Source organism: Sorex fumeus, unplaced genomic scaffold (assembly GCF_029834395.1).
Source record: "Sorex fumeus unplaced genomic scaffold, SorFum_2.1 ptg000014l, whole genome shotgun sequence".
In the NCBI taxonomy this organism is placed as follows: Eukaryota; Metazoa; Chordata; class Mammalia; order Eulipotyphla; family Soricidae; genus Sorex; species Sorex fumeus.
In genome coordinates, this window is record NW_026606071.1 from 25,007,194 (window position 1) to 25,032,545 (window position 25,352).

The following is a 25,352-nucleotide window of genomic DNA, read 5'->3' on the forward strand; positions in this document are numbered from 1 at the left end:
GGAGCTTAGGTTTATCAGATTGTGCCCATCACAGTGCTCCTGAGTCACTCCCATTACTTTGTCTGTCTGTAACCTCTTCTATGCTCTCTTCCCCAACCAATTTGTAAGGTCTCATCCTTCTTAGACACTGAAGCTGTACTGTAAGTCAATATTGCCTTTCTCCTCTCCTTATGTCTTTGAGCAGTTTACTTTAATGCAATGTCCTTTTGTATAGATACAGGAAGACAATTAATTAATATTATGCTTTATAACTTAGGAATTGATTGGCTTTGAATATTATTCACTCCTGGGCATCTGCCTTCTCAACTTAAGCCTCAGTTGCCCTCACTTCCTAGCATTCCAAGGGCAGGGTACCGACGTGGGACTGGATGGAACCAGGGCAAGCCTGTAAGTTATGTGCTACCCTGGCATCGCGATGGGCCAGGCCAAGGTGCCACGATTCTTAACTATAAGTTAAGAGTTTGATCATAGGCAAATGATGTCATGATCCAAAAGTAACGATGAGACTAGGGCCCTGCTGCTAGGAATAGGAAAGATATCTGGCCTGAGCACTGCAGTCTGAGATCGAGATGGCCCTAGGAGAGCAATTCTATAAGCTCAAAGTATTTCTTACTGTGTCCATACGAAATGATTAATATTATGTATGCTTATATGTTGTTTGGACAAGGAGAGGAGAAACACGTCCTAGAAGCAGTTTTCTGTGTGTCCTGACTAGCTTGGATGAGACTGCTTTTTGGAGATGTAGATTCCAAGCTCTAGCAGACTGGTCTTTGTTGTGCTAATCTAAGTGCTTGTAGCTTGTGAAAAGGTGAGGCCAGGATTACTGGCCTGCGGATGTAAGGAAACAATGTGTGCTTGCCGCCTCAATGTTCTTTCTGTAACTCCTTTTGATGACATCATTATATTGCGCCCTTTAGAGGTACTATGATCTATATAAGGGAGATTTCAGGGCTCTCTGGTGGGACACGTGCACCAGAGAACCTGGGAAGATGGGGCTGAGGACAGAAGCTGAGAGAACAAAGGCGCACGTGCTCGAGGATTCCTGAGGCCTCCATGACATACATCTCTTCCATGTAATAAACGGCTACTAAGACCAACTAGCTTGGCCTCGTTTCCTTCCTTCACCTGACCATCGCCATCGACCTCCCTGGAGTGGGGAAACAGCAAGACCGCCGGCCTTTTATTTTTTGTGTGTTTACACACAGGGGTAGTGGAAGTAGAACCCCCCTACTGTCTGAGTTCATCATGTCGACCAAGACCATTCATGGTAACTCACAGTTCCAGAAGGCAGAATCTAAACGATGGACATGGGAGTCTCCCGGTGGACGATTCCACAACGAAATAGACCACATCATATTCAATCGACGGTTTTGCCTGACTGATGTCGCTGTTGTCCCAAAATTTCGAACGGGATCGGACCACCGCCTCCTTCGTGCAAAATTCTACTTCACAGAGCGGGGAGAAAGGGCTGCAAAGTTCAAAAAGAGAACTCCCAGAACGACCACCAACTGGGAACTCTTTGGTACTATTGCGGCAACATGGGAAGATGCCATTGTTGACAACATTGACGAGGAATGCGATCGACTGGTTCAGCACCTCCATGAATGTGCGAGGAACGCCAAGAGAGAGATAGCCACAAAAAGTCGCCTATCTTCGAAAACTCTTGAGCTAATTCGCCAGCGTGGTTTGGCACATGCCTCAGGCAACCGCAAGCTAACGTCCGAGCTTGCAAAGCAGTGCAGAGATGCGATCAAGGAAGACCTCAAAGAGAGAAGAGCAGAAGTACTGGTAGATGCGGCAGAAGCCGGGAAAAGTATTCGTAACGCCCGCCTGTCCTTCGCCAACTATAAGACCAAGATGACTGCCCTCCGACGTCCTGATGGATCCATCACATCCTCCAGAACAGCAATGGAGAAGATTATCCATGACTTCTACTCAAATCTCTTCGATAGCCATGTCCACTTGCCGACATACCAAATTCCACAGGATGGGTATGTCGTTCCCAACGTTCTCCCTTCCGAAATCCGACACGCCATTTCGTCAGTAAAGAAGCAAACAGCACCCGGCCCAGACAAGGTCAGACCTGAACACCTGAAGAACCTGCCATCAGTACTCATCAATACACTGGCTCGGCTCTTCACTCGCTACCTGTCTGAATGCAAGGTTCCATCTCAATGGAAAACCAGCAGGACCGTACTACTGTTCAAGAAGGGAGACATCCATGACATTGGCAACTATCGCCCGATCTGCCTATTGTCTGTCATCTACAAGTTGTTCACTCGAGTCATCCTGAATAGGATTGGCAGAACACTAGATGAAGGACAACCATGTGAGCAAGCAGGGTTCCGCAAAGGATTCAGCACCATCGACCATATCCACACGATAACCAAACTCATTGAGGTTTCTCGGGAGTTCAAGATGCCGCTCTGCTTAACGTTCATTGATTTAAAGAAGGCCTTTGATTCTGTTGAGACGGAAGCGGTCATTGAAGCCCTAGCCAATCAGGGCATTCAAGCCCAATACATCAGGATCCTCCGTGAGCTGTATTGCGGATTCACTACCAGGATCTCACCATTCTACAAAGAAGTGATCGTTGATGTCAAGAGAGGGGTGCGGCAGGGTGATACCATTTCACCAAAACTCTTCAGTGCCACCCTCGAGAACATCGTGCGACGACTGGAATGGGAAGGAATGGGAGTGAAGATAGATGGTCGGCAACTACACCACCTCCGCTTTGCTGATGACATTGTTTTAATAACACCAAACATCAGCCAAGCGGCACAAATGCTGGCCGACTTTGACCGTGAGTGTGGAAAGGTAGGACTACAGCTGAATCTTACGAAGACAATGTTTATGAGAAACAGCCTTGTTCCTGACGCCCCATTCGCTCTCAATGGAACGACCATCTCCGAATGCAACAGCTATGTGTACCTAGGTCGAGAGGTCAACATGACAAATGACCTGGCACCGGAGCTGCGCAGGAGGAAGAGAGCGGCTTGGAATGCCTTCAAGAACGTCGAAGAAATAGCTAAGAGGACGAAGAACCTCCGGCTCCGGGCACATCTCTTTGATTCCACTGTTCTTCCTGCATTAACATATGCCTCAGAGACCTGGGCCCTACGCAAACAAGATGAGAATGCCATTCAGGTCTCCCAAAGAAGAATAGAAAGAGCTATGCTTGGAATATCACGTTTCACTCAAATGAGAGAACGAATCCGGAGTTCTGACATCCGTCGACGATCAAGGATCAGGGACGCTGTCTCATTTGCCAAGGTGTCGAAAATCAGATGGGCTGGTCACGTAATGAGATTTAAAGACGACCGTTGGACTAGAGCTGTTACTGATTGGATTCCACGGGATGTCAAGAGACCGCGTGGCCGCCCACCTACCAGATGGTCAGACTTCTTTGTCAAGGTCATGAACGATCGGTTTGAGGCCCTCCATGTTCCCGGAGCGAAGAGATGCCATTGGGCTACACTAGCACGCGACAGGGACAAATGGAGACGTTACTGGCGCCCGCTCGAGCAAATCGACGACTAACGGGAAGTTAAGTGATTAAGTGACACACAGGAGGTCTAAGATTGATCTCCTAATGCACATTCCCCTGAGTACCACCAGCAGCAACCACCAAGCTCTGAACCAGGAATAGCTCCTGAGAATCACCAGATGTAGCCAAAAAAGAAAATAAAAAGAATCATACTAGTCCTTCTTTTATTCTCCCTAGGTGTTATGCCATTGAGGAATTAGTAAGATTCCTTAGAGTACTGTCACTGAGGAGGCATTTGCTGCCCTTTCGCTAAGAAAGACTATTTCCTGGCATGAACGTTTGAGGTTTCCTTGGAGGATGCCAAATCCAGGGAATGAATCTTTCCAAAGTGTAGCACAGGAACCCTCCCTTTGTGCCACCTTCTGGGTCTCCACACTCTGAAACCCAAACCTAACTGATGTCATAAGATAAACAGGTCATTTCTCTATTGTAAGAATCTTCTGCTGTCTCTTCTCCCTATCCCTGTCTTTTTGCGTGTATGATGAGCTTGGAATCACTTCCGACCATCCATGGGCTTCTTGGGTTCTCCTTCACTTCCTTTTTCTATAAGGAAGGTTTCTGTGGCAAAACAGTAAGATAAGCACATGCCCACTGAAGAGCTAAGAACAAACTGTCAAAAGTTTCTAAAATATTATTTCAGCTTAGGAGACAATTGACAAGGAGAGTTGAATCCTATTCACAGTTATCCAAAATGATGGCTTCTGAAGAAAAATAGAAGAAAGAAAAAATGTCAGATATTCGGTAGAAAATGTCAGGCACACAGTGGGAAGGTACCAGCTGGGGGTGGGGAGAGTGAGCTCCATGCAATGACCTCTGCTCCAGTCATCCCTGACTACTCATTGGAGAGAAATACCTGAATGCTTAGTCTTAACAAGGGATGCTGTCCCAGGAAGTTATGGAAAGATCATTATACCAGAGCGCAAGCTCCAAGTTGATTTCCAAAGTTAGAAGAAAAAAGATCATCTTACTCCCTGATAGGCAAGGATTTATTATGTATTCAATCATTTGTTCTTTGTTTTAATCCTTAGTTTTAAAATTATTTCATTCCCATGAGCACTCAAAGATTTCTAAGCATTGTCCCAGTTGTCCCAGTCTCTTCTGCTGGTCTTCCTCAGATCCCAGCACGTGACTTTGCAAACTTGCTGCTCCTCACAACGTCAGATCATAATTTTTCTGACCTCTCTACCCTTTACAAGAGACACGATATCCTGAATGATCTCAAGTTAAGCCCTCTACTATGATTATTGTGAAAAAATTGCCACTCACCAAAAGATACTCAGAAGACAAAATGGGGCACTGTTTCTTTGCTTTAAATTGGTGATAAGAGTAACTATTCTGCAAACACTAAATCTTGGTGAGTTGTGATGTAGTGCTACATTACCAACTCCCTTTCTACCCCATTTCTTATTCTTCCATCATGTTTTTCTTATGAACAGTCTTTAGACGGTTTCTTTGTATTAATCCATCATCCATGGTGAAAGGAGAAAGAAAATTGAGTTTATAAAGATAACACTAGTTGCTCTTTGTAACATAATGTAACATATAAGTTGAAATTTTGGGTTTTAGGGCCAGAGAGATAGGTTAATGGGCTGAACACATATTTTGTGTGCCAGAGGCCCAAATTTGATCCCCTGTGTTCCCTGTATACTGCCTGGTCCCCTGAGCACTGCCCGATATAATCCCTGAGTACAGAGCTGGAAGTACCCCTGACTATTTCCAGATGTGGTACAAAAGCTAAAAACAGACAGATTTGGTGGGAAGGACATGACTAAAAAGGAACATGACAGAACCCTTTACTCAGCTCTTTTCCTGGAGCCAAGCTCAAACAAGGTGTTATCAGAGATTTCAGATGTATGTATGCCTCTGTAGGACCAAGGTTTGTAAGGATGAACTTAGGTCTAAATAAATCTACTTCTAATATGAAGCCAGAAAAGGAGAAATACCTCTGCTCATTCCTTAGAAGGGTCAACCCACAGCCTAGTTGTTTTTTAACTTGGGAGGGAGGACAAACATTCCTGTGGCCCCATTTCTTCCCACCTAAAAATAAAAAAGGCATGCAAACTAGCCTGACTACAAAAGGCATTTTTAGTGTGTTATTAAGATTACTCTGTTTCAGCAATGGTGATGATGTGGTTCCTCGGGCTTTAATAATCTGAGGCAGAATGCATAGGTGTTTTGTTTTCTGGGAAAAAGGTTTTGTAAATTTTCCAATATTTCAAAGGGTCTTCCAAATAATAAGAACTACTAATTGAAAAGGACAACAGTTGACTTTAAGCAATTTGGTTAATTAACCAAAATCACTTAATTCAGCTAATGAGAATATTTCCTTCTCCTTATACAGATAAGCGTTTGTTATTTCAAATGAAAACTAGGAGAGGTATTGACAGAGAAATCCATTTTACCACTCTTGTTCATGAAAATGAGACTGATACTTTCCTAAATATATTTTGTTCTTCTGACCAAAACTCGACAATGATTCAGCTTTAATCAGCGAACTTGCGCCTTACAAAATCCATCCTGCTTCAAGCCACAGTCATACGAACTGGTTTCCACAGGCCCTGAGTTTCAATAGAAAACCTCCAGACTGTATTTTGGTGCATTCTGAATACATCTTATTACTTATCCCAACATACTTAGGAGGTGGAATCTCAATAAACAATCTCAGGGAGCAAGTGGCTAAAGGAAAATTCAAGGATGTCTCCCCTTTAATACTCCATCCAAACAGTTAACTTCTTTCTAAAACCCTTTTCCTGGGTCTGGAGCGGTAGTACAGCAGGTAGGGCGTTGGCCTTTCATGCAGCTGACCCAGGTTCGATTCCCAGCATCCCATATTGTCCCCTGAGCACCTCCAGGAGTAATTCCTGAGTGCAAAGCCAGGAGAATCCCTGAGCATTGTCGAATGTGATTCAAAAAGGAAATAAATAAATGAAACCTTTTCCTATCCTTGATGGTATAAATCCAACTGCTTCTGACCCACACAGTGGTACCAGGGACAGAATGACAAAGGTGCCAGAAACTAGTTTCAGGAAGCAGACCCCCTTCCCAGCCTTGAAAGCAGTTCAAAGTTATAATCTCGTAATCACACAGTCTGGGCAGCCAAGCTGCACCCCCATTCAACCAGGGCCTTCAATTAAGATAATAGCTTAACGCCTTTCCCTCTCCTCAATGAAATAGTGCCTTCCAATGTGAAGGGGCAGAAGAAGATGGCTCTGTGTGCCCAGACCTTTAGTTCAAACACGCAAAGACCCTCATGGCCAAGGCCTTGGGTTTTTTTCCAGTGGCCATGGTGGAACAAGGACTGCAGACCCTGAGTGGAGAGGTTTTTCCAGGAGATGGCAGTGGTGCACTCCCAGGCTGGATCCTAGCTATGGCCGCCTTCGACAGCAACCCAAAACAACTTGTGAGTGAGACATCACTTTATAATGCATTCAGACCACATGGCTGCTTGAATCACCTCAAAATGCTTCCTACCAGCCTCAAAGTCACTGTAGCCAGGGCAGGGAGGTGGACAGGAAAAGAAGGGAGGGGATAAACAGCAAGGGGCTCTTGGGGATGCCCCTCAGCAACATTAGGCATTGCTGGCAGTGGAATTTCAATGCCTTCAGACCAGAAGCCATCCTGATGCATATTTACAACTGTTCGTGGGTTCACCTCTGTAGACCAATAAAAGGAAATTGAAGGACATGTATCGTCTGCATTTTAATTTTCAGTTACAAGAAATATTTCATTATTCTAATTCAGGAGAAAATAAAACATCTTTCATTTTTCAATGAAAGGTCTCCTGGTTCAGGGTGAAGTGCATAGCAAGTACGTTTCCCTCATTTGTGCAGAGGCCAAGGCTAATCCCCAGATCTTCAGGCAGCCGGGAGAATGGCAGTGTGGGGGAGTCCAGGAAGAGCAGCAAGAGAGGCGATGCCATCCCCTGAAAGAATTACTGCTGGTAGTGCACACCCATGAAATATATTCACAGGACGGGGAGGTAGCTCAGTTGATAAAGTGTATATGGTATGCAGGCTTGAGACCAGTTTCAGTCTTTGCACAACACAGTCCCTTGAGCACTGTGGGGAGCAAACTCCTGAGCACAGAGCCAGGAGCATAGGAGTTCCCAAACACTATCAAAAGAAATCAAAACAATACAATGTCTTCATGTGGCTACATTGCAGATGAAGCAGAGTCTCAGAACAGACAGAGCCTTGTGGCATGCATGAAGAGTGTGAGTGTCTTTCTCTGAACGAAGCTGATGGCTGAGCGCTGATTTACGCAGACACATTTATTTGCATGAACACGCCCAGTAAGATCAGGACCAGAAGGATGACAATGACTCCTCAGTCATGCCATCTCTTTTACTAGATGTGTGCCTGCTCCAGAGCTTAATTTTTTTTTTATCCGAGATTCATGTTTTGCTATTGTTTTCACTTATAGCTCCTTGCGCTTTAATAGAAACTTCCATATGGAAGCAAAGAACAGTAAAATCAACCAGGTGGATTTCTTGAGAAATCTGCACAAAGGCAAACCATGCTTAAAACAATTCTTAAAATAAAGGGGTCTCCTTTCAAATGTCTTTGGACTTGTCCGCAGTTTGTGTGGCTTCCCTTTCGATTTTGCAGAAAATTAGTTGCTTTCTCTGTTACATAACCCTCTTCCTAGGTAAATTTGTTCTTTATTTTCTGCAAATCTTTCTTCTATGGAATTGTTTATTCCATGCACTTACCTAATTCTGAGAGGGATGCTCGCTTAAAGTCTGAGAACAACAGAAAATAAATGCACAAGAAAAGTGTTTCTCTGCCTTGTTGAGGGCCCTTGAGATATGCCTGCCTTTCCACAGTCAAGTGATGTTTTAACCGTCAGAAAACAAAGCAAGCAGGAAGGAGTACCCATTTGACAGAAAGGGAGAAAAGTTCTGCACTCTGCATCCAGAGTGCAGAGCTTGGCTTGCCAGTGTGTGTGGTGGCAGTTCAAGGAGGATTGTCAATGATCAGGTGGGGAAGGCAGGGACACAGAAGTCAGTGGTCTTCAAAACACAAGTCAGTGGAGGTGCAGCAGAGTGCAACAGTCAAATGGTACTTTCCTTAGGTGGTATAACACAGAATATTCAAACCACTGAGAAAGCATTGCCTACAAGAGGAATAAAATGGAGCCCACGGAGATGATGGAGTGAAAAGGTGAGGCAGCAAAGTCCTCCAAGTAAAATAAGTAGCCATTGACTAGGTCATGGGGGAAATGCATGTGCTATTCAGCACCCAACATGATAACCAGTATCCCAGAGAGACCAGGCGCATACCCTGATGAGGTACTAATTAGCACTCCTAGTGACAATGCACGGACTGTGCTAAGCTCATTTGTGTTTCACTTATCTGTGCTGGTCACTTCTGTTTAATGTTTGTGAATCCTCAGAATTAGATTATTTCCTATCAATTGCACTATGTTTGAGTCTCAATCAAAGGAATTAAGCATTTGCCTGATGCTCAAATATCTGAATCCACGTAGTTCCTACTGACCATCTGGCAGGAGTATTGTATCATTAGCCACATTTAAACTCATAAATATCAGCCAGGAAGATTGAGGAGATGATGCCAGGTTATAAAAATTATTCACCAAATCTGCTGTCACTATTGTACAGAAATGACAGAAACCTAAAAGGCACCTTGTTCCAAGACAGCAGGCACTTGGAACCATGCTGGTTTTCTACCATGGTTGTAAAAAGAAGTATAGAGGGATGTTCTCAGGGGGAAACCAAAGCTCATAGCACCTGAAAGTGCAAGCAGGCAGCTTTTGAATGCATTAGAAAGAGTTTAATTTCACAGACTAGCGCAGGAAGGCTAGAAAGAGAAGAAGATCTGGAAACATCTTTCTTTATAAGAGTATATTACTAGCCAAAGTTTCTCTGTGTTTGCTGTCAGAGGTACTATTTGCATTGGGTCAGCTGTCAGATTCACAGTAAGCAGTTTCTTCTATGGATTTTTTGGCTTAATCCATAGAGCTAGAAACAATATAGAGAACTATCTGGTCATCACTCTAATATGCAATTTGTAGAACTTTGTGAAAAATAATATCTTAATGAAATTTTTTTCACTTAAGATTGTTCAGTTTAGGCAACAGAAACTAATGAGCTAACTAAAGTATGGGAGAATTTACTGGATATATATTAATGCTTTTATGGGATTAGAGGGGAGAAGGAAGCACAATTCAGGGAATACGCAAAGCATCAGAATTAACACTGGCATTGAATAAATTTGGATCTTTTTTTTTTCACTTGGTTTGTCATTGATCACTAGTGAAAATCTAGGGAGAGAGAGTCTGCTTAATTATGTACTTGGTTATACCTGGTAAAAGGAAGCAGGAGCTTCTGAGATTCTAAGAAGAATATCTTGAGGCTACAAACAGTGTGGAGGAATTAATTTTCTAAAGGAAGATGAGGACACTGTTATAAAGGATAAATGGATGCTGAGAAGCCAAAGTCCATCCACAGGTTCAGTCTGCTCCTCTTTGGGCCTGGCTCTGAGTCTGTGTCTATCTCTGAGTATGGACAGGGCATTCTGTACCCACCCATAGAGGAGTGGTGGGCCCACTCCTCTATGCCCACCACTGGATTTCACAAATCTCTTTCTCCTATCCTCCTACCAGGTCAAAGTGTGTTGCTGACACCTGGCTTCTTGGTTTCTGCATCCCCAACATCTGCCCTTTAGTCTGTTAACATGGGAGCTGGAGGCCTTAATGCAAGGAGCTTATGGCATGTTTCCTAAAAAAATAAATGAAATAGTTGAGAAAATAAAAAGAGGGAGACCCAATCCCTTATCTCTTAGGAGGCATTTGGAACATTCCATAGTGCAAGATGAAAATCAGCTTCCTGGTTCATCATCTGCTGAGTTGGATTACTGAGACAATGCATTTTCTTTTGAATTTCAAGGAATAAATTCTATGCAGTCTTTTCACATTTTTCTTAGGAAATTCTCTATATATCATTCCTCAAAGGCAGCTCTTAACGTTTCCTCTTACCAAAATCCCACTGTGGTGTACATTAGTGCAGTCCCTAAGCCATGTGGCCATCTGCTTCTGTTCTCCTGATAGGGCTGCACTTACCAACTGCTTTGAAGTCAGTTGTGACTCTCTGTTAACCAAAGAAATGTGACTGCAAGGAGTGTGTATCATGCGTGGACAAAAGTTTGAAGAGTCAGTACTCAATTTTCTCATTTTCTGCTCATTGCCATGATTATGTGAGCACGGATCGGCTACTTTATCACCCAAACAATTCTCTCTAACATTGATTTTTCTTTAATTCAACCTCATTGAGGAATAAATCATGTTCCTTATCCCCCAAAGTCTGAGGTAATTTTCAATGGGGTTTTAGCTGAAGCCCTTAGGTCTTCTATAACACCCCAACTCCTTATGATACAGCATCTTTTTGATATGTAAGTCACTCTGGGAAGGAATTCTGCTGCTTGGAAATAATAAAGTACAACGCGGTCAGAGCAATAGTATAGTAGGTAGGGTGTTGGCCTTGCACAGACCAATGCAGACCTGGGTTCGATCCCCAGCATCCCATATGGTCTGCCAAGCACCAACTAGAATAATTCCTGAGTGAAGAGCCTTGAGTAACCCCTGAGCATCTCTGGGTGTGACCTGAAAAGCCAAAAAAGGAAACAAAAGAAAAGAAAAGAAAGAAAAGAAAAGAAATAATAAAGCACTAATGAATTTAAGTATCATCTAATTTTTTTTTTTTTTGGCTTTTTGGGTCACACCCAGCGATGCACAGGGGTCACTCCTGGCTCTGCACTCAGGAATTAATTACCCCTGGAGGTGCTCAGGGGACCGTATGGGATTCTGGGAATTGAACCCAGGTCAGCTGTGTGCAAGAAAAATGCCCTACCCACAGTGCTATCGCTACAGCCCCAACCATCTAATATTTCTTGTATCTCATTGGCTCCTCAAGCCTACATTAAATCAAGGTTCTTGAGTCCCATTTGTTGGCTTATATTTTTCTTTCTCCTGCTCCAGACCAACCAGACAACCAGAGAGGGAGACTGATTTGAGAAGCGCAACATATCGATGGGGCTGCTCCTCAGGAAGAGCTGAAGAAAGAGAGCGATGGGAAAAGGAAAAAGAGTTAGAGCAAGGAAGTGGGCTCAGCTATAATTCAAACTTTGGTCTGATCCACAGGGGCCTTGGGGGGCGGGGGGAAAGCCACACACCATTTATGTCCTCAATTTCTGGGGAAAAGGCAGGTCTTTTTGAGCAGGTGTGCCATTCACTCCTGCAGAAATGATGAGGCTAAATTGTTCACAGCCAGTAGTCTTCGTAGCTGGGGAAAGTCCCTCCTCCCCATGATCCAGTCTAGTAAAAGGGATGTAGATGAGGCCTCAATAGCGGCTGCAGACACTTCTTTCATTCTAATTCTTAATTCCACCTTTCTTGCTTTTCTGCCTTTTAAAATTTATTCCTTCGTTATTCTCTAAGTTATGCCGACACTGACATTGAGGGCAGTAACTATTGGGGAAAAAGGGCCCAGATTTGACACAAGGTAGCATCAAACTTGTCCTGACTCTGAATAAGGAAGCAGTACATGAGGTTTGATCCGTTCTCATCCATTTCTTCATCTTTCATGATGCTAGCATTCCCAGACATTTTATGCAGGGGAAGAGCTTTATGGCCAGTGGGATTGACCCCATTCTGTTCCAGGGGTGAGAGCTGATAAACTTAAGGCAACTTGCAAAGCTCACCCACCCCTCCCTCCGCAAAGCAAAGGCACAGAGATAAGCACTGGATCCAGTTTTGACTCATAAGTGGCAAAAAACCTTCCTTGGAGCAGCAGAGGAAAATACTTCCTGCTCTTAATAAAGACCTGGAGAGAAACTCTCGTCTGTTGCTTGGCATAGGGAAAGCATGCAGTGTTTGGAGCTGTGAAACCATTTCTGGGACCTAAGCCTGGACCAGTCTGAATAAAAGATCTGACATTAAAGGTGGGCAAAAGGATTTCAAATCAATAGAGCCCCTGAGAATGTGGTGAGTCTCTGCATTAAACCACACCGGAAGCCATATACCCTTAAATCCATCAGTCTGTGAACCAACAAATTCCATTATTTGCTTAAGCCACTTTCAATTTTTTTAAAATTTTAAACATAAACTACCCTAAGTGATAGACTGCCGTGAGTAGGAGGAACGGATTATAGCCTGGGAATGTCACCACCTACTCTTTTCTGGCAAACTTTCACGTGCAAACCCGCCCCTCGAGTCCCATCATTTGTTTCCATTTAAAAGCAGGAACAGCAGCAGATTGAGCCTCCCCAGTCCCCTCACACAGCGTCCTAACCCGAATGCTGAGAGCCCAGTCATCCACTGCAGGCATCCAAGTCTAGGATTTGGTTTCTGGGATCCTAAACCATGGATGTAACATCAGTTTCATTTGGAAGACCTCCAATTGTTCTCAGAGCTTTGCAGAAACATCCTCTGAAATGAGAAGAAAATGACCTCTCCCATGGGGGTCTCTTCTAAAGTTTATTAAAAATACATGTGATTGAAACTGTGCATTAATGCTCTGCTAAAATGACTTTGGAAATAGGGAAAGTGCTCCAGCTCGCTCAGGGGGTTCATACACTGACCTACACTGTCCTGAAATTGGAACCAGGGTGGGGCTGGTTGCAAGGATCCATTTGGGTCACCCAGGGGACATGAGGATCCCTGAATTGGTTCATTTCTCTTCATCTTCCTCTCCGGAATCATTTGTAGAGCTCTCTAACACAAAGCCTGGTTTTTCATTTTGTTCAGGGCATTTTTTTTTTGGTGGGGCGTGGGGAACTGTGTCTAGAGGTTATAGTACCCCGGGACAATTTAAAAAAATGATAATCCTAGTTATTATCATAGTTATATATTTCTTTGTTTCTCTTCTCCATCTACAGTGCCTAATGCTATCTTTGACCAGATGGAGAATGCAATTAAAATAAATATAATGTAATATAAAAATAAAACAGAACATATTGCTTTTGCAGTGCAATCTGGGCCCGAGAATTTCTGCAGTGGAAATTACTGGCTAAATAAACCTATCTCCTCATTGACACAAAGCTGAGAAGAGAGATGGGTTACAACAAAAAAAGAGAAAGAAATGTGATTATTTCCTAAATCACAGCAAGAGAAGTTTTGGCCAAATAGAAAATTATTGAAGTAGAAAATTTAATTTTTTTTCTTTTTCTTTTTACATAAACACCATCAGCCAATTCAATAGCATCCCAGTTCAGGTGCCAGAGGGGATGAAAAGATGAATAAGGAGCCACCTTCCTAAAAGAGCTTCCAGTTCAGTTGGGGAGAATACAGGTACATGGGAGGGAAAATAGAACGACATGGCAGGTGAACTTGAACAAAGCCATTGTTTATAGCTATAGCCTGGCAGAGGCCCTGCTCCCTGTGATTGCTGCAGGAGAAACTCATCCTTCCCAACAAGACACTTCCAGGGCAGAGTGGCTGGATAATAACCTTGACCACTTAATCACCCTAGACACTGCCCCAGTAAAGAGATTTTGAGTACAAGCAACACACCCAGATGTGTGAAAAGCAGAGTTTTAGCAAAGTGGTAAAGCGGAGACTGGGAAGTCACCTGAAAAGCATATTTGTGATCTGCAAATCTGATTAAAATTTATTATTTTATTTTTGCTTTTTGGGTCACACCTGGCGATGCACAGGAATTACTCCTGGCTCATGCGCTTGGGAATTACTCCTGGTGGTGTCCGGGGAACCATATGGGAAGCTAGGAATTGAACTCAGGTAAGCCGTGTGCTAGGCAAACACCCTACCAGCTGTGCTATCTCTCCAGACTCCTAAAATTTATTAATTCTTTCTCATTTACTCAAAAATTTCATGTATGAACATTGGACTTGGGGAGGTTCTGGAAGGGGAGATTATAGGGCCACCCCTGGTGATTCTCAGGGATTGTTCCTGGTTCTTTGCCATATAGAGAGCCATATATGGTGCCAGAATCCAGGGTTAACCACATGCAAGATAAGTGCCTTAAGCTCTGTAATTTCTTTCCAGTTACCACATATGAATTGCGTTGTGGTTACGAGTCCATACATGATATCCTCATCTATAACTAGAGTTTTTGCTTTATAGACACTATAAGTTAACTGGTTCCCACTTCCAAAACCTGAAAGCATGGACTGGGATCAATATGTACCCACATCAACAGCTCCAGAAAGGGGCTCTCTGTAATCTTTCTCTGTTTCACTTCTCCCTTTAAAACCCAGACATAGACAATGAGAACGTGGCTCATTGGTAGAGCATTTGCTTGCATGTGTGAGGCCTGGAGTTCAACCCCCAACATCACAAAATAAAAAATGCGACACATACTAAAGCTTGTTGATGCTAGTAAAGACTTTGAGCTTTGCTTAAGAATTTAAGTAAGGATCTTTGGAAGAAGTTAAAAGGTCCTCCTGCCCTATTAGACAATTTGAGAAATCATAGAAAAAGGGTGAGAATAACTACCGTGGAAAAGTCTGATCAAGAACATACCACAGTCCTGGTTAGGGTTTCTGCTACTATCTTGACTATGCTTATTTGGTTATTATCTTTGTACTTGTCTCTTTTGACTATTTTGAATGTTGGGATGAGACAAAATAATATCTAACATTTCTTGAATATTTACTACATGAAAAGCAGTTTATGTAATGGAAGGGTAACCATATAATCTTTTTTATTAGTCTCATGAAGCAGCTATTATTATTGTTATTGTGCAGATAAGAAAATTAAAGCTTGGAGGAGCTGAAGGGCTGGACATCATCTTCCAACTAATGAGCCTACATTTTTCTGTGGCTAGAATATGCCTACATAAGCCCCTTAGCTAAGATATGTTGGATTTGATGTTTGCACATTCATGGAAGGAAAGACAAGAACGAAAAACAAGAAAAAAAAATGTCAAAATTCTAGGATCCAGCTCTGACCCTGATAGGCCACTTTAGGAAAATCATCTCATTCCTGTAAGTCCCATATTTATGACAATGACACACGACACCTTAAAGAGCATCAACCTGCAGACCGTGTCAAAATACAGAAACAAGTGAAATGTTCTATCCCTCTCAATATATTCTCCTTGGGGCCCTTGCAATGTTCATTTCTCTACTTCCTAGCACTTATCGGTGAAGTAACCATAGATAAAAGAATATTATTTACTTGTTTCTTCTGATCTCTTGGAAGACTGCTTGGAAAGTTCAAAAAAAAAGTTTAAATGGACATAGAATTTAAATTATTCGTTTTATTTTAATAGTTTGGCATTTTGACTCTTGCTTGAATCATCACCATTATCCACTGTTATCTCTTTCATCCTATGGACATTGCTCTCTCTCCCTTGCTTACTGAAACCAAAAAGTGTCATGGTGTCCCTTTTCCAGCAAGTCTCAGTTTCTGCATAGTGGAGGTGCCAGGTATGAATCTGTGTAAAGAGAGCCGTAAGGCTTGAGTTCTGGGCTCTTCTCTGCCACCACTAACCTTCTAGCTGGGAGCAGACCTATTTCAGGCCTTCAACTGACCATCTGTCAGACAAGATGGCTGGAGAAAAATATCTTCCCTCCTACTTTAATGTTTAATGGGCCCAAGTCAGAAAAGAAAGTACACCTCATGGTTGACCTTGTTCTTAATCATGTTTATCCAGGTGTTTTCTGACCCTGAAAATACAAAAAGGGAGTTTCTTAAAGTTCTTGCCTTTCCTATGGCTGGAGTGATAGTACAGTGAGGAGGGCATTTGCCTTGCACGTGGCTGACCTGGGTTCGATTCCCAGCATCCCATATGGTTCCTTGAGCACTGTGAGGAGTAATTCCTGAGTGCATGAGCCAGGAGTAATGCCTGTGCATCTCCAGGTGTGACCGCCAAAAAAGCAAAAAAAAAAAGTTCTTGCCTTTCCTATTTTTGAGTCTATTTGTTGTAGCTCAATACACAAAGAAGAGATAAGCTTTCCAAGGCAGAGTTGAAAATAAGGGTGCTACTCGCTTCCTATGTGATGTATACATTGGGTTGTGGTATTTTGAGATTTATTCTGCATGTTTTTCTGACATCTGCTCTAAAGACACATGTGCTTTAAGGGGCTCATTTTCAAAGAAAATCTTTGAGTCAGTAAGGCTACCATGCAGCATCATTCTAGGTATATATTACCCTTCTGGACTTTGCAAGTCAAGGCTCGTCAAAGCAGTAACAGGTCCCCATAAATGCAGCATCACTTTTACACTCCTGCTCATAACCATTACAAGGGGTTCAAAGGAAACCAGCTGGGTAGAACTCTACTCAGACATTATATTTTCAATTCAGAGATTTCCAACGTCCATCTTCTTTCCTTCTTTGCCAATTGATCTCAAGCAAGGTATTTAATTTATTTTTTTTTTGCCTCACTTTCTCACCCATAAAAAGATGAGAACATACATTTCTACCTTACAGAACTGTTGTGATGATTAAAAGTGTCATTTTTCATGTAAAATGTTTAGCAGACTACCTATTACACAGCAAGTATCCAACATGCTAGTTGATATCATGGTGCTTTCAGTGCATACACATACACCAAACTCAAAGAAAAAAAACATTTTGATTATATAACACAAATACTAATTCCCTGTTGCACAAGCAAAACAATTATGGTTTTCCATTCCTTTGAGTTTTCAAGCAAAACTATGCATAAAATTTAGAGCAGGGCCAAATTGAATTTCCAGGAAAGTAATATCTGAGAAGCTTTTAAGCAAGAGAGGTTTGTTGGCTGAAAGACATAAACACATCTTAACACTGGAATCGGAATGAGAATAGACAGTGTCACTGGCCCCTACCATTTATTGATGGACTTCCACCTGCATGAAAACCAGGGTCTGTTGGTTAAATTTAATTCCATTCCATATTTCTCTTCCTTATCTCTCTTTCTTCCCCTTAATGAGATATTTACACATCCATAAGCAGTTTGGTAAAACAGGGTGCATTTCTGTAATAAATCTATTGTGGGAAATGTAGCAATACTGAGATCAATTTTGTTGAATACCAAGGATATGCTGCTTATATGTAGGACTGTCTGCCTACATGTTAGGGCCACGAGCATGTGAAAAATTACAGGAAGCAGACAGACAGCATAGCAGAGTGAAATGAACTAGGTGGCAGAACAGAGAACATATTCTCTCTCAGCAACTGCTTCTATACTTGAGTACCACCAGATATTTCCATTTTTCTAAAGAAGCACAAATTCTTCATTTCAACACAATTTCTTGATTTCTCCATTTCCAGTTGATGGAAGCTATGGAAAATATTAAAAACTCTATTGAAGTAAAAGTCTTAGCCACACTAAAACGCCCTTTAGTAATCAGAGCACACAATTTGCAGATGATTAGTGTGTGGGGGTGGCAGTGAGAAAACTTTGGTTTTTACTGCATTGTTTTCACCAAACACATTTGTGGTTAGTCATAAAATTTTTATGTACGGGCATAAACAACTTTCAAACTTTTCTTTCAACCACAAGGGAGTAACCAGTACCATAAACAAGTATAAGGATCTGTCCTCCCAACACAAACAAGTATAAAGATGGTCAAAGTATATGAAGTTTCTGTTTTCAAGCATTGAACATGAGTCAAGGGAGTGTTCTAGTGTCTGAGAAAAGAGAAATACTCAAGGTAAACCTCCATGACTTTTTGATAGGGGCATCTTCTTGTTCAAATATAGAAAACCAGAGCTTAAGTAGAGTAGCAACTTTTTCCTGAGTTGAAGAGATATAGATTAGAATTCTAGACTACAGAAGGACCTAGAATTCTCAGTAGATGGTACCAGAAAAGGGAAATCTCTCATAGAGGGCATACCCAAAGTAGGGAGGGATTCAACACAGGTCTTTGGCTAAAGGCTAAAATGGGACTTTTCAGGGGAAACTCAACAAGGTCTATTAGAAAGAAATTGCTGGAAAACTAATAACTAAGTGAGGAAATGAGAAGTTGTGTAGTGCTAAGAAACTTTAGGGCTCTAATATATCCAGAATGAAGAGACCTTGCTAAACATCTTAGAAATTTCACTGAGAACTATGAAAGGCTATGTTTTGGGAACAAGGAGCATAAACTAGAGTAAGAGTTATACCATAAGATATGATCAAATCAAAAATAGATTTTCCTTAAGAAACTTAAGTGATAAATCAAAGCCTAAGAACCTAAGAGATTCTCTAATTATTTAACTGAAACCCCTAACCCCAAGTAAAATGTCACTATCACTATCACTATCTTCCCCTTGTTCAATTTGCTCAAGGGGGCCCAGTAACATTGTAACAATTGTTACTGTGTTTGGCATATCGAATACTTCATGGGTAGCTTGCCAGGCCCTGCCATGTGGGCGAGATACTCTCAGTAGTTTGCCAGGCTCTCCGAGAGGGGCGGAGGAATCAAACTCGGGTCGACAATGTTTGCTGTGGGCAAGGCAAACACCCTACCCGCTGTGCTATTGCTTCAGCCCAAGTAAAATGTAATCGTTTTAAAAAGAAGGTAACACAATTCAAGACCCAGCACTGAATCATCAGTAAGTTCCATCATAAAATACAAGTTAGAGATAAATGTGAAAGGCAGGACCATGCAATTCATTCTAAGGAATAAAAGGAACATACAGAAACATCTAGGAACAGCCTAGGTAGAACACAAAAGCAACTATTATAAATTTATGAAAATCTTAAAAGTAAAAGTGACCATAGTAAATGAACAGATGGGAAGCTCAAGAGAGAAATGAAAACTTAAAAAAAATGAGTATAAATCTAAGACTGAAAAATATATCTTAATAAAAATAATACACTGGGACCAGAGCAATAATAGAGAGGATAGGGTGATTTCTGTGCATGCAGCAGACTCGTGTTTGATCACTAGACTCCATGTAGCCCCCTGTGCCCACCAGGGTGAACCTTAAGGACAGAGCCAGGAGTAAATCCTGAGCACCACCAGGTATGGCCCCAAAGCTGCGGTCTTCCTCAAATACACTAGGTTGGTTCGGTAGTATTAAAGATTACAGAAGTGTCAGTGAACACAAAACACATACAGAGAAATTTTTCAATTTAAAAAAACGAAAGGAAGGGCCAGAGATAATATAGCAGGTAGACACTTGCTTTGCACATGGCTGACCCAAATTCAATCCCCAGTACTACATAATGGTCCCCTGAGTAACACCAGGAGTCATACAGGAGTGCAGAGCCAGGATTAATTTCTGAGCACTACCCAGTATGATTCAAAATGACAATGATAACATCAACAAGTACTACATACATACACGGACACCAGACAGGAAAATGAACAAAAAACTGACTTGTAGAATATCACATGGTCAAATATAGTTGGAGGTATAAATGAGGAGAGAAATAGGGCATAAATGTATAAAGCAATATGTTAAGAATTCCAAAAATCTCTCAATTTGGAGAAAAAATATCAATGTATAAATCCAAAAAGCCAAGAAATCTGAGAAAAAAATTAAAGATCTTAGATTTACATCATTACAAACTACTGAACATCAAAGATTAAAGAGAAAATCTGAAGAGTACCGAGAGGATAAAAGAAAAAAACACTTCTTATATTCAAGAAATTTGATCACTTGATCACTTGACATCCCATTACTTATCAACCTGCTCAAGCAGGAGCCAGAAACATCTCCATTCGTCCCTGCTGCATGCTAGTGTAGCCCGATGTCATCTGATTGTTCTAGGAACAAAAAAAGCCTCAAACCTGTCATTCAGGGTCTTGACGAAGAAGTCTGATCATCTCGTAGGTGGGCAGCCACGCGATCTTTTGACATCCCATGGAATCCAGTTGGTAATGGCTCTAGTCCAGCGGTCGTTTCCAAATCACATTACATGTCCAGCCCATCTTATTTTTGACGCCTTGGCAAATGAGACAGCATCCCTGATTCTTGATCATCAATAGAGGTTGGAACTCCGGACTCTTTCTCTCACTTGAGTGAAGCATGATACTCCAAGCATAGCTCTTTCGATTCCTCTTTGGGAGACCTGGATAGCGTTCTCATCCTGTTTTCGTAGAGCTCAAGTCTCTGAGCCGTATGTTAATGCAGGAAGAACAGAATCAAAGAGATGTGCCTGGAGCCAGAGGTTCTTTGTCTTCTTTGCTCTTTCTTCGATGCTCTTTGAAGGCGTTCCAAGCCGCTCTCTTCCTCCAGCTCGTTTGTCATGTTGAGTTCTCAACCTAGGTACACATAACTGTTGCATTCTGAGATGTTCATTCCCTTGAGAGCGAATGGAACATCAGGATCGAGTCCGTTTCTCATTAACATTGTCTTCATGAGATTCAGCTGTAGTCTGACCTTTCCACACTCACAGTTGAAGTCGGCCAGCATTTGTGCAGCTTGGCTAATGTTTGGTGTTATTAGGACAATGTCAGCAGCGAAGCGGAGGTGATATAGTTGCTGACCATGAGTAATATAATTAACTAATTCTTCACTCCCATTTCTTCCCATTCCAGTTGTTGCATGAGGTTCTCGAGGGTGGCACTGAAGAAAAACTAATTATGTGGAATTGACTGATTTCTCACCAGAAATAGTTGAGGTAAAAAGATAATGAGGTGATATTTTTAAAATGGTGATGCAGTAGTAGCATCACCTCATTTTTAAATGAGGGAAAAATGAAGACATTTTCAAATAAATAGAAGTAAAATAAATTGAAGATATTATAGGTATTAAGGAGCGATAGCACAGCGGTAGGGCGTTTGCCTTACAAGCGGCCAGCATGGCTGACCCGAGTTCGATTCCTCCGCCCCTCTCGGAGAGCCCAGCAAGCTATCGAGAGTATTTGTATGCCAAACACAGAAACAACAAAGTCTCCAATGGAGACGTTACTGGGCCCACTCGAGCAAAGATATATATAATATAATATATATTATACGATAAGAGAAAAAACTTGAGGAAGTTTTTCAGTCTGATTTTGAAATAATACCAAATTGCTTAATTTTATAAAAGAAAATGTGAATCTAGTGATAAATGTGGACTCACATTCAAAAGATGTATTTCTCTTCTCTTAGTTTTGGAAAAAAACACTGTGACTGTATCTCTATCATCTCGTTGTTTGTTGATTTACTTAAGTGGACAAAAGTCACACAAAATCACAAATCATCCTGTTATTCATCGATTGCCTCGAGCAGGCCCCAGTAACATCTCCTTCATCCTAGCCCTGAGATTATATTCAAGGCTCTTTAGGAGAATGAGACCCATCATTGTTACTGGTATTTGGCTTATTGGGTACACCACAGGGAGTTTGCCAGACTCTGCCGTGTGGGCAGGCTACATTCAGTAGCCTGCCAGTTTGTCCAAAGTAGGAGTGAGATAATAAGATGTCATAATAAGATGTTCTGGGAGTTGGTTTAATCCCATCAGCGGCCAAGACTCAGAGACTAAAAAAAAAAACAGCTCCCGGAAGTGGACAAAAGTAACGTCTCTATTCCTCTAAGCCCTGAGAACTTAGTACCCTCTTCTTACTCATCTTTTCCGAACGAATGGAGGATCTTTCAGGATCAAGAGAATGAGACCTGTTGTCATTTCTGTTTTTGGCATATTGAATATGCCATGAGTAGCTTGCCAGGCTCTGCCCATGCGGGCAGGATACTCTCAGTAGCTTGCCGGGCTCTCCGAGAGGCATATTGGAAAATGGGTAGGAAGTGTCTTATGATGTGCGGCCGTGTGGTCCGGAAAGCAACCTGAGTAGTGGAGATCGGTTGCCAGGACTGGGTCCCTTGGGATGGCGAGAGCTCTCACCCGCCCCACTCTGGGGATCCCTTAGAGAAAACAGCCTGGCGCAGAATCCGGATATTCATCCTTTATACCAAGAATAGCACCGTTGTCCCATTGTTCATCAATTCGCTTTGAGTGGGCACCAGTAACATCTCCATTGTGAGACTTGTTACTGTTTTGGGCATATCGAATACATCACGGGGAGCTTGCCAGGCTCTGTCATGCGGGCGAGATACTCTCGGTAGCTTGCCAGGCTCTCTGAGAGGGACGAAGGAATTGAACCCAGGTTGGCAGCGTGCAAGGCAAGCGCCCTACCTGCTGTGCTATTGCTCCAGCCCATACCAAGAATAATGAAGTTAAATTTTTACTATGGTTCTTTAGGTCTATCTACAAAACATATGACAATTATAGAAGATAGAAATTAAATAGAATTTTTTTAGAGACTTTTATAAATTTTAGGTAAAGTAACACTGTAGCACTGTCCTCTCTTTGTTCATCGATTTGTTCAAGCAGGCACCAGTAACGTCTCCATTGTAAGGCTTGTTGTTACTGTTTTTGGCATATCGAATACGCCATGATGAGCTTGCCAGGCTTTTCCATGCAGGCGGGATACTCTTGGTAGCTTGCCAGACTCTCTGAGAGGGACAGAGGAATTGAACCCGGGTTGGCTGCGTGCAAGGCAAAAGCCGTACAGGCTGTGCTATCACTCCAGCCCCTTAGGTAAAGTAATATAATTAATTGTCAGTAAATTAGAATAAGGTAAATTTTGTTTTAATTCCTAGTGTATTATTAGAATAAACCTCACTTTGTTATGGATAAAACCTCACCATTTTATATTTTATGAAATCTATTTTGCTAATGATTTACTAAGGATTTTTGCATCCGCATTCTTGGAAGGTATTTGTCTTTAGTTATATCTACTTAAAATGTCTTTTCAGGTTTTTACATTAGGGATATACTGACATCATAAAATGAGTTGAAAAATATTTGCTCCTGGATTACTAATAGCATAAAAATTTATAATTTGGAGGGTTTGTTTGTTGTTGTTCTAAGGCAGTGATTTTTGAACCAAAAAAAAAAAGAGTTTGTTAAAATAAAATTCTGTGGTTCACTTTCCAGAATTCCTGATTTAGTAAGTCTGGGCAACGACCAATAATTTGCATTTTAATGAATTCCTTGATAATAGAGATATGGTTAGTCTGAAAACCAAACTTTAAAGACTATTATTAAAGGAATAATATATTATGATGAGAGGTTTATCCTAGGAACATGAGGCAAGTTTGATATTAAAAATCCATTCACTACAATTCACATTAACAGGAAAAAATAGAATAATGGGGGCAGGAAATATCTGAAGTAATTTCAGATTCATTCATGAAAAAAATTTTTAGTAAAATGAAAATATAAGAGAACTTTCTCAAGCTGACCCACATCCATATCTATAAAGAGCAAACAACATATTCAATGAGTCATTGGATTTCTTCTAACACTGAAAGAATAGAAATTCCGCTACTTCTATTCCTATTGTACTGGAGGTGTAATGGCAAAAAAATAAATAACAGGCAGAAAAATTAGAAATAAAAGAGCAAAACCTTTTCACATATTCATCAAGATTTTGTAGAAAATCTAACTGTATTTATATATACCACCAGCAATTAGAAAATGAAACTTAAAAAACCTAAAACACTGTAAATTTCAAGCAAGTAGGAATAAATTTGACAAACGCTATGCAAGACCTATAACTATGAAAAAATAAACACATCATTTTCATAGACTGAGAAAAATTGCAGTTTTTATGTCAGTTCCTCTCAAATATGTTTAAAGATTTTCTACACTCAATCAAATTCTCAATTAGCTTTTCTTTGTGGTAACTGTTGAAACAATTTATAAATACGTAGAAAATTCAAATAGCAAAAGATATTTTGAGAAAGTTGGAGCACTTATGCTACCTGTTTTAAAATTATGTAACAATAAAGGCATAATAGTCAGCATGATAGAGTTGATACTGGAATTGACAAAGAAAGAACAAAAAAGTCAGCAAAAATGTGATATCTACTTCTTACTATACACAAATTACAATTTTGATTTTAAATGTATTTAGAAATTAACATAAATACTAAAACAAGAGGTTTCTAGAAAAAAAACAGAAGGGTATTCCAAATCCTGGGATTGGCAAAGATTTTTCTTTTTTTATTTTGCTTTTTGGGCCTTATCCAATGATGTGGGGGACCATATGGGATGTCGGGGATTAAACCCCGGCCAGCCACATGCCAGGCAAACCCCCTACCAGCTGTACTCTCCCTCCAGCCAACAACCAAATTTTTAAAAGGTGATAAACATGAACAGACTATTTTCAAAAGTAGTTATGTGGGAGCCAAAGCGATAGCATGGTGGGTAGGGCATTTGCCTTGCATGCAGCTGACCCGGGTTTGATTCCTCTGTCCCTCTTGGAGAGCCCGGCAAGCTACTGAGAGTATCCCGCCTGCACGACAGAGTCTGGCAAGCTCCCTGTGGAGAATTCGATATGCCAAAAACCGTAACAAGTCTCACAATGGAGACGTTACTGGTGCCTGCTTGAGCAAATCAGTGAACAACGAGAGGACAGTGTTACAGTACTACAGTTTTGTGGATGTCCAATAAGCATGTTGAAGTGTATTTAGTATTATGAATTTTCAGAGAAAAACAAGAAGGATGTTTATAGTGTGATGGAAATATTCTCCATCTCTGAAGAGATAGCTGGGAGCTAATTTACATCGGCATATATTTGTCAAAACTGAATGAACTTTATGCCAATGATTTATGTTATATCACTATATCTTACCTCAACTTAAAGGAGCGCAGGCAGCTTGTATTTTTTTCAGCTCAGTTATTCTTATTTACGCTATTTATACTTCAGCATACTTTTTCTTTACTTTTTATTTTGTCATTCATTAATTCATTCAGGATAGTCTATGTACAAGGTCAAGCTTTGGGTTTTATAAAAATCAGCTTGTTATCAATTTTTGTAGGAAGGGGTGAGTTGGGGGGGAGCATGGCAGAATAGGATCTAATGTAACTGATTAATCCAGGGGGATCTAGGAGCTAGGATCTGGGGGCTAGGAATGAAGAATG